The following is a 17,597-nucleotide window of genomic DNA, read 5'->3' on the forward strand; positions in this document are numbered from 1 at the left end:
TATGTTGTTTCCAGTACATCACTGGCACAGATGCAGTTGTTGTTCTAACAGCAGTAAGCACAGTTGCTTGATTTCTGGACAATGTAGTAAACACTTATATAGCTCCTATTATAGTTACAGTGCCCGTGGTCTAGGGGTAGCCTCTTTGATTCATAATCAAAACGTCTTCAGTCCCGGGTTCGCTCGCCGCCACTGCCTAAATTTTGATAGATAATCAACATTGGCGGCCAAAGACTTCCGGCATAAGAAGTCAGCCTCATTCTGCCAACGGCCTTGTCAAAGAGGGCGGAGGAGCGGATAGAGGTTCAGGGCACTCTCTTGTCCTAGGGATGGGAAATTGCCCCTAAAGTCGGAAGAATCAGCAATGATCAACGACATGAGGATGCAGAAGGCAATGGAAACCACTGCATTAAAGACACGTAACGTGTATCCACAGGACATGTGACCTGTATTTGAAGAAGTGTCATCATGATCTGTCCATTGGTAAAAAATTCCGTAATAGTCCCCCATTCGGATGTCCGGGAGGGGACTGCCAAGGGGGAGGTTACCATGAGGAAAAGAATGAATAATGAACGAAAGGATAACGTTCTACGAGTTGGGGCGTGAAATGTCAGAAGCTTGAACGTGGCAGGGAAACTAGAAAATCTGAAAAGGGAAATGCAATGGCTCAATCTAGATATAGTAGGGGTCAGTGAGGTGAAGTGGAAGGAAGACAAGGATTTCTGGTCAGATGAGTATCGGGTAATATCAACAGCAGCGGAAAATGGTATAACAGGTGTAGGATTCGTTATGAATAGGAAGGTAGGGCAGGGGGTATGTTACTGTGAACAGTTCAGTGACCGGGTTGTTCTAATCAGAATCAACAGCAGACCAACACCGATAATGATAGTTCAGGTATACATGACGTCGCAAGCTGAAGATGAACAGATAGAGAAAGTGTATGAGGATATTGTAAAGGAGGACGAAAATCTAATAGTCATGGGCGACTGGAATGCAGTTGTAGGGGAAGGAGTAGAAGACCTGGAAAAAGCGTTCGACAATATAAAATGGTGCAAGCTGTTCGAGATTCTGAAAAAAGTAGGGATAAGCTATAGGGAGAGACGGGCCATATACAATATGTACAAAAACCAAGAGGGAATAATAAGAGTGGACGATCAAGAACGAAGTGCTCGTATTAAGAAGGGTGTAAGACAAGGCTGTAGCCTTTCGCCCCTACTCTTCAATCTGTACATCGAGGAAGCAATGATGGAAATGAAAGAAAGGTTCAGGAGTGGAATTAAAATACAAGGTGAAAGGCTATCAATGATAAGATTCGCTGATGACATTGCTATCCTGAGTCACAGTGAAGAAGAATTAAATGATCTGCTGAACGGAATGAACAGTCTAATGAGTACACAGTATGGTTTGAGAGTAAATCGGAGAAAGACGAAGGTAATAAGAAGTAGCAGAAATGAGAACAGCGAGAAACTTAACATCAGGATTGATGGTCACGAAATCAATGAAGTTAAGGAATTCTGCTACTTAGGCAGTAAAATAACCAATGACGGACGGAGCAAGGAGGACATCAAAAGCAGACTCGCTATGGCAAAAAAGGCATTTCTGGTTAAGAGAAGTCTACTAATATCAAATACAGGCCTTAATTTGAGGAAGAAATTTCTGAGGATCTACGTCTGGAGTACAGCATTGTATGGTAGTGAAACATGGACTATGGGAAAACCGGAACAGAAGAGAATCGAAGCATTTGGGATGTGGTGCTATAGACGAATGTTGAAAATTAGGTGGACTGATAAGGTAAGGAATGAGGAGGTTCTACGCAGAATCGGAGAGGAAAGGAATATGTGGAAAACACTGATAAGGAGAAGGGACAGGATGATAGGACATCTGCTAAGACATAAGGGAATGACTTCCATGGTACTAGAGTGAGCTGTAGAGTGCAAAAACTGTAGAGGAAGACAGAGATTGGAATACGTCAAGCAAATAACTGAGGACGTAGGTTGCAAGTGCTACTCTGAGATGAAGAGGTTAGCACAGGAAAGGAATTCGTGGCGGACCGCATCAAACCAGTCAGTAGACTGATGACCAAAAAAATAAAAATAGTTATAGTGTATTCTGTTGCTGGCAGTGCTGCCTCCATTGTTTTGATTGTTGGTGTAAATCCTTCTTTTGTTTCTGTTGTAGAGTCTGGACTGGAGACTGTTACTACTGTTCCACTACTGCCATTGTCTGCAGTGCAAGCCGTTGTACAGGTAATTGGTCACAGGATTCCATCGCCGCCTGTGTGAGACCAATGTGAGACAGAGCTTATGAGGTTATTCTTGCTCAACCTCGATAGATAAGAGAACAAATACAGTTTCTGCTAGATGCAAAAGTGTGCAATTAAGAGGAGAACCTACTTTCATCCACTGCTGCTGTGTTTCTGCATCTGCTATCAAGTGCTCATTTCACTTGCAACAATTTAAGCTGCTCTATTAGATTCCTGCATAACTACACACTAGCAAATCGCGACAAACTGGGAAATAAGCAACCAGATATTTCTGATGTGGAAGAATATGTCACTGTTTCTCTTTTCACTTGCAGAAATTTAATCTGTACTGTCAGTTTCCTATGTAACCATGCCCTCAGATATCTACATCTACATCTACATCTACATCTATACTCCGCGAGCCACCTTACGGTGTGTGGCGGAGGGTACTTATTGTACCACTATCTGATCCCCCCTTCCCTGTTCCATTCACGAATTGTGCGTGGGAAGAACGACTGCTTGTAAGTCTCCGTATTTGCTCTAATTTCTCGGATCTTTTCGTTGTGATCATTACGCGAGATATATGTGGGCGGTAGTAATATGTTGCCCATCTCTTCCCGGAATGTGCTCTCTCGTAATTTCGATAATAAACCTCTCCGTATTGCGTAACGCCTTTCTTGAAGTTTCCGCCACTGGAGCTTCTTCAGCATCTCCGTAACGCTCTCGCGCTGACTAAATGTCCCCATGACGAATCGCGCTGCTTTTCGCTGGATCATGTCTATCTCTTCTATTAATCCAACCTGGTAAGGGTCCCATACTGATGAGCAATACTCAAGAATCGGACGAACAAGCGTTTTGTAAGCTACTTCTTTCGTCGATGAGTCACATTTTCTTAGAATTCTTCCTATGAATCTCAACCTGGCGCCTGCTTTTCCCACTATTTGTTTTATGTGATCATTCCACTTCAGATCGCTCCGGATAGTAACTCTTAAGTATTTTACGGTCGTTACCGCTTCCAATGATTTACCACCTATGGCATAATCGTACTGGAATGGATTTCTGCCCCTATGTATGCGCATTATATTACATTTATCTACGTTTAGGGAAAGCTGCCAGCTGTCGCACCATGCATTAATCCTCTGCAGGTCTTCCTGGAGTACGTACGAGTCTTCTGATGTTGCTACTTTCTTGTAGACAACCGTGTCATCTGCAAAAAGCCTCACGGAGCTACCGATGTTGTCAACTAAGTCATTTATGTATATTGTAAACAATAAAGGTCCTATCACGCTTCCTTGCGGTACTCCCGAAATTACCTCTACATCAGCAGATTTTGAACCGTTAAGAATGACATGTTGTGTTCTTTCTTCTAGGAAAGACACAGTCCGAAAAAGAGCCAAAAATTAATAACAATCAAGGTTACTGCTCATTTCACTTGCATCAATTTAACTTAGATTTTTTTAATCATACTTAAGTCAGAAAATCGATCGTAATCATTCCTGAGAGAGGACTCTTAGCAGTTAGAAATATAAAGCAGAGCTTATGTATGCATCTGCATGTGTTCACGATCTCCTAACAGGTACCGATACCAACATGCAACAAATTTTTACCAGTAACAGCAGGCTCCATGAGTATCGTTACTGTGGAGTTTGAAACCTCCTAATATTATCAGGAGCAGAGATAGGGGCAAAACGTTACTTTTTCCAGCCCCTAGTGTATAGACTGCCTTGCATGACAGGCACCTCATATGGGCACAATATCAGCTTGACAAATCATTCATATTTCTATGGCTGCCTACATTTCAGGGGCAACAACCAGTTTTCCAGGCCCCAAGGTGTAGTCTGTCCGACACCCCCGGGATAACAAGGCCGTCCAACAGTGTTAGTGACGTCACACTAAGCGGCCCATAGCCGACGCAGCAGTCCACGGACACCTCCGTACAGCCGCGCCTGATGCTAACGATCTTCTGTCCGTCATACAGAAAGGAGCCAACTATAATTCGAACCAAAGACCAAATTATATATATTCTTGTAAACAGCATATAGGTTCATAACGAAATACCGATTACATATACGGGCAGGAATAAGTTTAATCGATTGAGGAACTTTGCCACTATCTTATAATTGTCAGAACACTATTTAGCTTTAAAACTCGCATACAGGTGGTGACAAATGCCAACTTACAGCAGGACTTAACATTTTCAAGCTATTACACTGAAAGTAAATTATCTTAAGCACTGTCATACATAGCAAAACCCTCACAACTTTCGTTTACAATAAGGTAATAAGAGTTCGCTTTATCTCACAAAACACATGACTATTGTGAATTTACTCACGTGTTCACGGTGACAGCCCTTTTCAAGAATTTTTACAAGTGTATCCCCAGTAATAAAGAATGGAAACAAAAGATAGATATCAAATATTCTCCTTTAACATAGACATCACTGAACACAAGATTCTGTCTTGCACTGTGATACTAAGGGACTGCTCTTTCCTTTAAGAAAAGCCTGACAATTTGAAGTTCACTCTGCTATTGAAGATACACTTCTTGAAACAATATTAAAAATGTTATGAAAGGTAAGGAAATGAAAAACAACCAAGTGCATTACATGTAAGAATGTGAGCAAAAGGCTGAGGCTCTCTTTACTTACCATTTTCAATCTCTCTACAGCTTATTTCCTTTTCCACGTAGAAATCACCAACTGCAAGTCTCATTATTGCTGTCTGTTACTAACAAAGTGCTTTTCTGTTTAGAAAACCTGACAGTTTGATGTTCATTCTGGTACTGATGATAAACACTCTTCAGAGGAGTTCTAGAACCTATTCCTGCCAATATATATATTTGATATTTCGTTATGAACCTTTATGCTGTTTACAAGAATATATATAATTTGGTCTTTGGTTCGAATTATAGTTGGCTCCTTTCTGTATGACGGACAGAAGATCGTTAGCATCAAGCGCGGCTGTACGGAGGTGTCCGTGGACTGCTGCGTCGGCTATGGGCCGCTTAGTGTGACGTCACTAACACTGTTGGACGGCCTTGTTATCCCGGGGGTGTCGGTCTGTCCCGAATGACAGGCATGTTGTGTTGTTGTAGTATTGCCCCACTTTAGAGACAGGATTTGCATGGTGGTCTGTATATCAGAGCAAATAATTGTTTTTCATGTCCTTGATGTATAGTCTATACTACATGAAGGGCATATTGTGAAAGTAGTATCAGCCTCTGTTACAGAACTGTATTGCATGGGCTACATGTGCTTTGAGAATAGCTGGGGACAGGTTGAGATGGGCCGAGGAGGGGATGGACAGAGCAAGTGGAGGAGCAAATGAATAGGAAGAGGGGAGGAGGGGCAGGTGCACCAGGCAAGTCTAAGGTGTAGAGGGGAAGGGGGTAAGTGGAAAGGGAATACAGCGAGATGGAAGTGGAAAAAGAGATGAGGTGGAGGGTATGGTCAGAGAGAGCAAGGAGGAAGCTCTGGTCAGAGAGAGGGGGTGGATGAAGTCGCCTAAGAGAGGGGTGGAGGAGATGGAGAGCCAGAGAGAGTGAAGTGGAGGTGATAGGGAGATAGAAGTCGGAGGATGTGGTGGTAAAATACTAGAATATTTTACAATTGAGAAGGTAAGAAGAAATATTACAATATAGGACTCTATACTGCTTCCTTCTATTTCGTAACTCCATGCCTCTATTCACTATGCAACTGTGAACTAATACAACTTCTGCTATCTTTGTACCATGTATTTAATGACTTTCACTGACGGTATTTCATTACAACGTCGTGAGTAGTGTACTAGCTGTAATAGGCAGCCCGAGTGGCTGACTAGTGAGATAAGGATATCATGTACAACAATGTTGGAATTATATCAAAATGTTAGCAGTAGTTACAATCAAGCTAGAGTAGCCCATTACAAACAGTATTGTAAGGTGCTTAAAATGTTATTAGAAAGACAAAGAGTATGTGGCATGGAAATAGAATAGCTAATACGCAGGGTAAATTGAAACCATATGGCCAGTTGTGAAGGAAGTGTCTGGTCAGCAGCTTAAGGTCGACGATATGAAGTCAGTTCTTAGTCAAAACATTTCTGTTACTATTAAATCGGATGTATCTACAGTATTTAACAATCATTTTCTGAGCATTGCTGGTGAATTAAATAAAAATCTACTTTCTACAGGGAATCATGTAACTTACTTAGCAAATGCTTGTTGTGGTTGGCAGGAGAGCCAACATCGTGTTACTAGAGGAAGCTGAAATGCACGCGTTTTAGCTCACGCAGGCTGGCGTGAGGTCTGGAACAGGACAAGGAAATTAGAATTTAGAAAAAAACGGACGTAGCTGGTGGAATACTTAACTTTAATCCATTAACAGTGAACGTCGCTCTTGACGGTACATGATTCACAGTATCAATAGTAACTGGTAATGGCGCCTTGCTAGGTCGTAGCAATTGACGTAGCTGAAGGCTATGCTAACTATCGTCTCGGCAAAGGAGAGCGTATTTTGTCAGTGAACCACCGCTAGCAAAGTCGGTTGTACAACTGGGCGAGTGCTAGGAACTCTCCCTAGACCTGCCGTGTGGCGGCGCTCGGTCTGCAACCACTGATAGTGGCCACACGCGGGTCCGACGTATACTAACGGACCGCGGCCGATTTAAAGGCTACCACCTAGCAAGTGTGGTGTCTGGCGGTGACACCACATTCCTCCCCCGCAAATCGGCGTACGGTTGTGGCATAAGGCTTCCGCCCGCCTTGGGGAGGACCCCATGTTGACGTATGCGACGAGGTGGGGAGCCTAACAACAGGCGAGGCTGTGCCACCCGCACCCTGCTATTCGGACCGCGGGGAGCTAGGAAACGCCTGAAAACCTGCTCCAGGGTGCACGCCAACAAGCGGTGTATGCGCCCGCAGAGAGACAGGAGGGGCCGAAGGGTCGACCTCCATCGGGCCGGGGCACCCGATGGGCGAAGACGACATAGGGTCCGGAGCGGGCAAGAGTTCCATGTCGGAGGACAACTGGTCACGGGAAGCGATCGGCGGCGCGTGACCCAGGGAGGCGCCCGGCGGTTGCAGCGACGCGTCCACTGCGGGCGTCGCCGGCGGGAGAACAGGCGGCGGCGGCGGCGGCGCGTCGCCATGGGGCTAAATGGAAGGCAGCGTCGGTAACACCTGGGGCCGAGGCGAGCCAGTAGATGGGTCCCCTGGGCGCTGACCGGACGGCGCCGTCGCTGAAAGCAGACGGGGAGCGGCAGATCCCGTGCGACGACAGAGGCGCAGCTGATTGAGATGCCGACGCACCTCACCAGAGGCCCCTAAAACCAGATACATAGCGCGCCCGAGGCAGCGAATAATGCGCCCTTCGAGCCAACACCGTGAACCTCGATAGTGGCGGTAGTAGACAACGTCGCCTGGGGCAAAAGCAGGTGTCTGCCGCTGCACAGGAACCTGATGCGGCGGATGTAGCAAAGACATCAAGGTTCGATGAGGGCGACCGTGGAGCAACTCAGCCGGCGAGCGACAATCTCGGGGCTGAGAGCGCTACGAGGACAAAAAGAGCAATAACGCGTCCTCCCGAGAATGCGACTCTTTCAACTTCAACATCTGTGACTTGAAAGTCCTGACCAACCGTTCAGTGGCACCATTTGACTGTGGCGAAAACGGCGCGGACGTCAGATGTTGAATACCATTGGCCTTGCAGAATGACTGCAATTCTGCGGACATGAATTGTGGGCCATTGTCGGAAACAATAGTCTGTGAAAGACCTTCAATTCAAAAGATAGCAGATAATGCTTGGATGGTGGCAGATGACGTCGTGGAAGACATCCGGACAACAAAAGGAAAATTACTGAATGAATCTACCACAACCAACCATCGAGCATTCCAGAATGGACCAGCTAAATCTATGTGTAAGCGTTGCCAAGGGGAAGTGGCTTTTGGCCATGCAAAGAATGTCCGCGGTGGTGCTGATTGTTGTTCGGCACACACCATGCAAGAAGAGCACATATTCGTAATCGCGGCATCGATTCCGAACCAAGTGCAGTGCTGACGGGGAAGTTGTTTCATTCTCAGTATACCCCAATGTCCTTGGTGGAGAAGCTGTAAGACAGAGGACTGTAACGAACGTGGGACCACGACCCTGGACTGATCATTATCAGAACGCAACAGCAAAATACCACGTCGTACAAAAAGTCTCTCCTGATGAGCAAAAAAATCGGCGAACCAACGGGTCCCCGATCTGTGACTGTGACAAGAGCCACTGCGTAGCAACAAAACGCAGAACGGTAGCAAGGACAGGGTCGGCAGCTGTGGCTGTAGCTACACGACGAAAATCAATCGGAAACGATTCGACCACGTCATCGGTTTCCGAATCAATGAACATGCAAGCAAGTTCAGTGGAATCGAATGCTCTATTCTCAGCAACAGGCAAACGGGACAACGCATCGGCGTTTCCGTGCTTAGCAGTGGACCGATACAAGATATCGTAGCGGTACTGCGAGAGGAAAATAGACCAGCGAATGAATTTCTGCTCTGTACGTGGAGGTACAGGCTTGGTCGGATGAAAAAGCGATGTCAAAGGTTTGTGGTCTGTGATGATGGTAAAGTGACGACCATACAAGAAATCATGAAACTTTGTAACACCAAATACGAGAGCCAATGCTTCTTTCTCGATCTGAGAATAATTTCTCTGCACAGACGAGAGCAATTTGGACGCAAAGGCAATAGGGCGATTGTGCGAACCATCTTTGTGCGCAAGCACAGCACCGATCCCGAAATCCGATGCATCCACCATCAATAAAAGGGGCTTCTGGGGATTGAATGGCGTAAGGCAAGTATTGGAAAGCAACGCCGATTTCAGCTGGCGAAAGGCGCATTCGCATGCCGTCGTCCAGACGAACGCAACACCTTTACGGCGTTAGCGATGAAGGGGAGCTGAAATGGAAGAGGCACGCGGCACATATCTGTAATAATGGTTAATTTTTTCCAGCACACTCTGTAGCTGCTTCAAATTCTGTGGCGAAGGCAAGTCTTGTATTGCACGGAGGTGCTCGGGACTGGGATGTATGCCTTGGACATTGAGTACATGTCCCAGGTAGGGCAAGTGAAGAGCAAAAAACACACATTTGTCCTTCCGCAAGCGAAGGCCATTTTGCCGCAAGACCTGAAATAATGTTCTGAGATTGGCTAAATGTTCTTCTTCCGTCTTTCCGGAGATCACAATATCGTCCAGATAGTTTGCTGCAGTAGGGACCGACGCACAAACAGTTTGTAGTTATTGCTGAAACAATGAAGGGACGGATGCACACCCGAATGGCAGTCGTTTGAATCGATACAAACCAAGATGCGTGTTAACCACCAAAACGCGCTGGGATTCTTCGTCCACCGGTATTTGCAAGTACGCATCTGCTAGGTCCAACTTCGAAAAATATTTACCCGGGCACAGTTTGTCAAAAAGATCTTCCGGGCGGGGTAAAGGAAAAGTTGCAGTCACTAGTTGTGAATTCACTGTTGCCTTGAAGTCCACACAAAGTCTCAAGTTTCCAGAAGGTTTTGGAAAAATTACTAAGAGTGATGCCCAGAGAGAAGCCCGCACACATTCAATTACACCGTGTGATTCCAAATCGTGTAATGTTTTTGCGACCTCATCACTCAATGCGTGGGAAACATTGTGCGCTCTGAAAAATTTCGGTTGCGCGTTTACTTTCAGTTCTAAATGTGCTTTATAGTTCTTAGTGCAACCGAGGCCCGGTGCAAAAATGTCTGCAAATTCTTCACATAGACGCGAAACACTGTCTGAAGGCACAGTCTGGTTCACTGATAGGACCTGATTTACTATAGACAAGTTAAACAACTGAAATAAATCTAAACCAAACAAGTTCACTGCAGAAGAAGAACGAAGTACGTAAAATGACACACGTTTTGTTTGTCCCTTGTATGTTGCAAGAAGGCTGCACTGTCCTAACACAGGGATCTCTTGACCTGAATAGCTAGTTAACTTAACAGTTGCGGCACGCAATGGAGGTGTGCCCAGCAGTTTGTAAGTGTCTTGATTGATCAGTGAAACTGCAGCTCTGGTGTCGAGCTGGAATGGTATCACTTTGCCGTTAATGTCCAAGTCCACAAAAAGTTTATTGCCCTGCTGACGACAAGAGCGACTGTCTCATGCAATGTGAACTGACACTGGTGGAAAATCACTTGCGACTTGATGGGAGTTCCGGCGATGTCGACGCACACTATTTGTGGGACGAACACAGTCACTGTTAGAGAGAGTGGCACTGGGCGGAGTGGAATGGACTATATGAATTTCCATGGGCAAAGTTTCGCGAGCCTGAGTATCCTTGGTTCGATTCCAATTGTGGTGCGAAGCAAAGGGCCTGGAATGGTTTTGAGCTTCCATTCTGAGCTTTTTCTGGCAAACACTCTGAACATGTCTTTTTTTTACAGTAAAAGCAAATAGCTTGGCGTGACGGGCTATTCTCACGCGAATGTCTAGTAGCACACTGCGGGCATGATTTTAGCACTGCAGGTGCTTGCCGGCGTGGTACACGTGGCTGAGAGCCTGGCGTCAGCGGCGCGGCCGGTGGCGAGGGCTGTTTACTGTTCCGTGCAGCTCGCCCAGCGGGCCGGTTAATCTGACACACGGGTGGCGAAGTTGCAAATGATTCCTGAGCAAAGTCAAGTGTGTCCTGCTGATCCAATATGTCCATCACATGTTGAAGGGAGAGATTGACTAGTTTCAAAATCTGTTCCCTTATACGAACATCAGAAACATTCTGTGCAATAGCATCACATACCATAGTATCTGAATAAGGGAGTCCACATTGACACTCAAAAGCACAATCCCTAGTGAGGCCTTGCAAGGTTGCAACCCACTCCCGATTAGACTGATCTGCCGTACGTTTTGTACGAAAGAAGGTATACCGTTTGGCAACTACATTGACTGATGCCTTGATATATGCATCTAATGCAGACAAAATTTCGTCGGACAGAATTGCTACGTCACATCGGGGAAATAATTTGACTATCACATGGTACGTTTGTACGCTGACCGAAGACAGAAGACAACAAAAACGGCTGCTGCTCGTTACCTTGAATTCAGTAGGCGGCGAGATGGAATCCAAATTGGCGTGACCACTCAGTCCAGCTTTCCAGTGCAGCATCAAAAGGACGAAAAGTTGGTGCAACTGCGTGTTGTGGCTGCATTAGCGGTGGAGCGGCGGCTGCCGCGTCGTTTTGCATTGCACGTTGACCCTGGACGAGCTGTCCAAGGGCATCCAGTATTGCCTGCGTCTGCTGATTCTGTAAGCGATAAAATTCGGACAGTACATCTGGAGATGGTGACGAAGCCATTACACAAGTAAATCAGGGCAGTATAGTTAAGAACGCGGTTTTGCCTCGTCGCCAATGTTGTGGTTGGCAGGAGAGCCAACACCATGTTACTAGAGGAAGCCGAAAGGCACGCATTTTAGCTCATGCAGACTGACGTGAGGTCTGGAACAGGACAAGGAAATTAAAATTTAGAAAAAACGGACATAGCAGGTGGAATACTTAACTTTAACCCATTAATGGTGAACATTGCTCTTGGCGGTACATGATCCACAGTATCAATAGTAACTGGTAATGGCGCCTTGCTAGGTCGTAGCAATTGACGTAGCTGTAGGCTATGCTAACTATCGTCTCGGCAAAGGAGAGCGTATTTTGTCAGTGAACCATCGCTAGCAAAGTCGGTTGTACAACTGGGCGAGTGCTAGGAAGTCTCTCTAGACCTGCCGTGTGGCGGCGCCCGGTCTGCAACCACTGATAGTGGCGACACGCGGGTCCGACATATACTAACGGACCGCGGCCTATTTAAAGGCTACCACTTAGCAAGTGTGGTGTCTGGCAGTGACACCACAATGCTTATCCAAGATTGATGTCTGAAATACTCCTCTGTGATACAGACAAGGGGGTGATTGAGTCAGTAATCAAATTACTGAAGACTAAGGACTCTCATGGTTATTACAGAGTTCATAGTAGAAAATTAAAGTACCATGCTGTACATGCTAGCCCCGTATTTAGCCAAATTTGTAATTTTTCCTTTAGGAATAATCAGTTTCATGAAAGATTAAAGTGCTCGGTAGTAAAGCTGCTTTATAAAAAGGGAGAAAGGGATAATGTAGATAATAGTAGACCTATATCTATGCCATCTATCTTTGCTAAAGTTATTGAAAAGGCTGTGAATGAAGGGAGAACTGATCATTTTATATCACACGATTCACAATCAAATCTACAGTGTGGCTTTTGAAGTCGTTTAACAACTGAAAATTCTATATTCTCTTTTCTCTGTGTGGTACTGGAAAGATTTCGAAGGCTAGGCATATTTTTTGATTTAACTAAGGCGTTTTATTGTGTTGGTCGCAAAATATTGCTCCAGAAGTTGGATCAGTACAGAATACGGGGAGTACCCCTCAACTAATTCACCTCTTACTTTAGCAACAGACAGCAAAAGGTTATTATTCACAATGTTGAGAATGGCTGTGATGTGCAGTCTGAGTGGGGTGCAGTGAAGTGGGGAGGGGGGAGGGGGGCTCCCAGGGATCAGTGTTGGGACCACTCCTGTTCCTTCCATATATAAATGATATGCCCTCTAGTATTACGAGTAACTCTAAAATATTTCTGTTTGTTGATGACACTAGCTTGGTATTGAAGGATGTCGTGTGCAATATGGTTTCTGTTTTAAATAGTGCAGTTCACGACCTAAGTTCATGGCTTGTAGAAAATAAACTAATGCTAAATCACAGTAACACTTAGTTTTTACAGTTTCTAACACACAATTCAATAAAAACTGACGTTTTAATTTAAGAGAGTGCGCCTACGATTAGTGAAACTGAACAGTTCAAATTTCTAGGTGTTCAGACAGGTAGTAACCATCGTGGAAAGCCCACGTTCTGGACCTTGTTCGACTTAATGCTGCCACTTTTACTGTTCGAACGCTATCTGAAGTGAGTGGTCGTTCGACGAGAAAATTAGTCTACTTTGCTTATTTTCATTCGCTTATGTCGTGTGGTATTTTATTTTGGTGTAATTCTTCCCATTTTAAAAGGATATTTTTGGCTCAGAAACGGGCAGTTCGAGCAGTAAGTGATGTAAGTTCACAAACCTCTTGTAAACCCCTGTTCATGAGTCTGGATATTTTGATATTGGCCTCTCAATATATCCATTCCATACTGTCGTTTCTTGTTAACAATGTTAGCTTATTCCCAACAATAAGTAGCTTTCACTCAGCTAGTACTCGGCAGAAATTAAACCTGCATTTGGATCGGACTTCCTTAACTCTTGTGGAGAAAGGTGTGCATGATACTGCTGCATCCATTTTCAGTAAGCTACCACTCGAATTCAAAAATCTTAGCAGTAATCAACGCGCTTCCAAATCATGGGTCACTGCTTCCATTCTGTCGAGGAGTTTCTTGAAATACTAAGCTAATTCCTGCTGTGTTGTTGATTGCGTTTACTTAATCTTATGAACTGACTTTTTCCGGGTTCATAAATATTTTGTTTTTATATGTTATTACTTTATGTTGTAATTAATATACTGACACGTTCCATGCCTTGGAGATTTGCTCTTGAATTTGGTCCTACGGAATTTGACGTGTAAATAAAGAAATAACTGGCATTTAATTAAAACGAATCATACCAGCAATGACATGATTTTGATAAATCTTCAGTGCAGCATTGCGTTGAAATGGCTTAAACCAATACGAAAAATAGCAAAAGACATAAATGAAATATGGCGTCCGCAGACTTATTCTTTTGCGACTGCTATCGAGTTCCGTGTTCTCATCGAGTTTTATGGAAGACACGTCATTTTGATGTCACTTCACAACAAAAAGTTGAAGGTAGCTTTTCCCGCAGGTAAGCTTCTCTGAGCTCATCAGCCACTTTTATGGCTGCCCGTGTTTGAGAACACGCCAGCACGGCAATCGTTAATTAAATCGGTAGTCGTCAGAAATGGGCTGTCACGAGCACTCGGTTGCAGGAAGTATTCAAAAGAAAGCCAAGTAGTATACTGAATTTTACGGTCACGTGTTGGAAGAATACTGCACAGTAACTCTCAAGTGGGGAATGTTGTCAACAGCAATCATGAAAGCTGAAGGTTTATTCGGAAAATATGGCATAATTTCGTTACTGTAGTTCGACAAGAAGTTTCAGCAATGAATACAGTAAATTAATAGTGACATTTCAGTCATTGTGCTTAATGAACTTGATGCAGCTGGTCATCAGTATTATTATTGACAAAAAAATACATTACAGGCAGGTGGAGGAGTAATTACCGACAAAAAGAGCAGCGAGAAGGAATTTCAGGATCTGAAACACTAAGCACTGACAGTGAGGATACAATACACCGTCGACCTTACGTGGACGAAACTTTACCTAGTCTCACTCTCTCAGTGGAAACACTACTTGGTTGCAGTTAAAGTGCAGCTATTCACAGAGATCCAGTGTCGACTACAATTATCATATGGCAGCGAAGCATGGTGGATATTAAACGCGGGAGTGTGGACCGAATTTACAAAGAAAAAGATTAGCATTTGGTGGCAAAAATTGGAAAGATTTTTTGTTTCCCAGCGTACATCAGCTTCGCTCTAACGCGTTAACGTATCTAGCAACTGCTGTTGTCATACCAAAATTATAGCCAACACTGGACCTTCGTGAGTGGCTCCACTTTAATTATAACCATGAACTAGTTAGCGACCATGTGGAGCGCACTTATGATTTACACGTCTGTACTGTGCGAGAGCCGAAAACGGGGTTTACTAACTTACGAGAGGAGCACACAGCAGTTACATTTTTGTAATTTTTTTGTATTTATGGGACGTGACGTTCAGAACTCAAATATGCCTCTCCCAAAGGAGTGCGATATATCTCTCAAAAATACTTGAGATAAAGTACTATGAAGCTTTCCGACCAGTTTTACTATGCTAAACTAAGGTGGTGTACTTTCGACAATCTTCTTGACTATGTGCTCGCCTGACGCGAGGGGTTTTGCATTCGAATCCCAGCGGGATCAAATTTATAAACAAAGGAGCATGTTGTAGAAGCATTTGTGTGAATATAGAAGGAATTAATTTGTAATTTTTAATGATCTTCATTAGTAAACTTTTATAAACGATCGCTAACTACGAATTTGGCTTGCGATAAAAATTGGATTTTTGTTTGCAATGTATAATTATAAGTAAATCGACGTGCATTTGACGTAGAAATTACAAATAGATGTGTTAATTGCCATATATTTGATGAATTTCATATTTAAATGATGTAGGTGTTCGAAGTGAACGGAAAAACATGAAAGACAATGATCGATACGAAACATAATCTAGTGATGAAAAGTCTAGTTTGATCTATATATTCTACTCTCCAAGGAAATGCCGTAGAACATTCATCTTTGTTTAAAATCTTTATTCCATCTAGAATCAAACCCAGGCCCGCCACAAAATGAGCGAACACTGTAGCACAGAGGTACGCTCTTTGCCGAATGAACAACTGAGTTTAACACATTAAAAATTGTCGGGAAAGTTGAAGGTCAATGTTCTCGGATATTTTTAAAAGTCGCATGGAACTGATTTTGGGGAAGGTATGTACGAATTATGAACCTTTAGTACCAAAAATATAAAAAGTTTCAGAAAATTCCATTTGCCATGTGCTCCCTTGACAGTTATTCAGTGATCCACTGACACAACCTCAGTTATGACAATTCTATCTCTCTCTCTCTCTCTCTCTCTCTCTCTCTCTCTCTCTCTCTCTGTGTGTGTGTGTGTGTGTGTGTGTGTGTAGGTTCGCGCGTGAACCATCTTCCCAGTAACTGCATACACCTATGTGTGTGCACAATTGTGTCCCAGTGAATCACGTGCATAGTGGCTACTAAAAGCTAGAACACGTTTGGTGTCCCCTCTAAATCACTGAATGGAGCCGCATTCTCATTGCTTCGTGAATATCAGCCTCACCATGTCAAGCACACTGGCTGCATAAGACGCATTGTCGCTGCTTGTTGCTGTTCTCCGATACCCAATCCCCAGCGTAAAATTTCTCACAGCCCAAGTTACCTCCTGGTTCTCTCTGGTTATTTACTTCAAATTATTGTGAAATATCTCGAGAGTTACTCTCTTGAGAGCCACTAACTGCCACGCTTCTCTTCTTCACACTAGATAAACTTTACACAACACAGAAGCTATTATCATATTGACTTCCTACCACGTCTGGTGTTGAAATTGGAGTTATGTACTTTGCTGTAAGTTTCTTCAAACAAATTCTCGCCTATCATAAAGCAAGGAACTCGAAACCCTTACTAGTCTAAAAGAACTTATCAGATTACACGCTTGTCCCCAAAAGTATCTGAGGACTGAGGACTGAAAACTCCTATTGGCTGTACGGCAAGTAACAATGTTTTGCGAACCTATACGACGATAATATATTGTAAGCTGAACACTGTCGTTATTAATGTATGTAAGTATTTCCTTTGAAACAAACTAATGCATTCATACAAATATTAAGCTACAACTAGGAGACTTCTACTTAGGTAAAAAGAATCATGGGATAGCTATATACACCCATACAGATGGAGGTAGTACGGCGTATACAGGATACAGAAGGGCACTGTACTGGCGAAGCTGTCGTATGTGCTGAGGTGATCCATTTGAAAAGGTTTCCGACGTGATTACGGCCGCAGGACAGGAATTAACACCGTAATGTTAGTTGGAGCTAGACCCAAGGGACATTCGGTTTCGGAATTCGTTAGGAATTCAGTATTTCGAGATCCACAGGGTGAAGAGTGTGCCGAGAAAGCCAAATTTAAGGCATTGCTTTTCACCACTGGCAACACAGTGGCCGACGTCCTACACTTAACGACCTAAAGCAGCGGCGCTTTCATGGAGTTGCCAATGCTAACAGACAAGCAGCATGCTAACAGACAAGCGGCGCCCCTTGAAATAACGCAGAAATCAACTTAGGACGTACGTATAACTTATCCGTTAGGACAGTCAAACGAAATTTGGTTTTAATGGGCTGCGGCAGCAGAGGACCGACGCGTGTGCCTTTGCTAACACCACGGCATCGCCTGCAGCGCCTCTCCTGGGCTCGTGACCTTATCGGTAGGACCCTAGATGAATGGAAAACAGTGGTCTGGTCACACGAATACCGATTTCAGTTGGTAAGAGCTGATGGCAGGGAACGAGTGTGGCGCAGACTTCACGCAGCCATCGACCAAAGTGTCAACAAAGTACTGTGCAAGCTGGGGGTGGCTCCATAATGGTATGGGTTGTGTTTACATGGAAAGGACTGGGTACTCTTGTTCAACTGAACCGACAATTGTGTGAAACCGGCTATGTTCAGCTACTTG

This window comes from Schistocerca cancellata, chromosome 8, assembly GCF_023864275.1.
Source record: "Schistocerca cancellata isolate TAMUIC-IGC-003103 chromosome 8, iqSchCanc2.1, whole genome shotgun sequence".
NCBI lineage: Eukaryota > Metazoa > Arthropoda > Insecta > Orthoptera > Acrididae > Schistocerca > Schistocerca cancellata.